We start from the raw sequence: 363 nt of genomic DNA, 5'->3' as shown, positions 1-363 counted from the left end.
AGCTTGGAAACCCCTGATCTAAAAGATAAGTTTGTATTAACGCATTGAAATCTAAATATTTTCGTTATTTCTAAACTCATATCATAAAATATGCTAATGTTTGCTATCACAGAAGATGATTATGCAGAAACAGTGCATCTGTGTCATAACATAGTGCTTATTAAATTCTATAAAGTGAAGAAAAGTGACGAGTTTAGTAAAGATATTACTGATACAGATAATAATATCATTAGTTATGTAGGTTAGGCAGTGATGTTGAAAATGAAGTTAGAATATGTGTTGCGAAAGGAAATATATTTAACAAAGAAAGAGTTTCTAGGAATTGAAAATTTAATTAATCCTTACCTTCAGGGCTTCTGCCGC

This window comes from Penaeus monodon, chromosome 23, assembly GCF_015228065.2.
Source record: "Penaeus monodon isolate SGIC_2016 chromosome 23, NSTDA_Pmon_1, whole genome shotgun sequence".
Classification (NCBI taxonomy): Eukaryota; Metazoa; Arthropoda; class Malacostraca; order Decapoda; family Penaeidae; genus Penaeus; species Penaeus monodon.
This window is presented reverse-complemented; position numbering follows the sequence as displayed.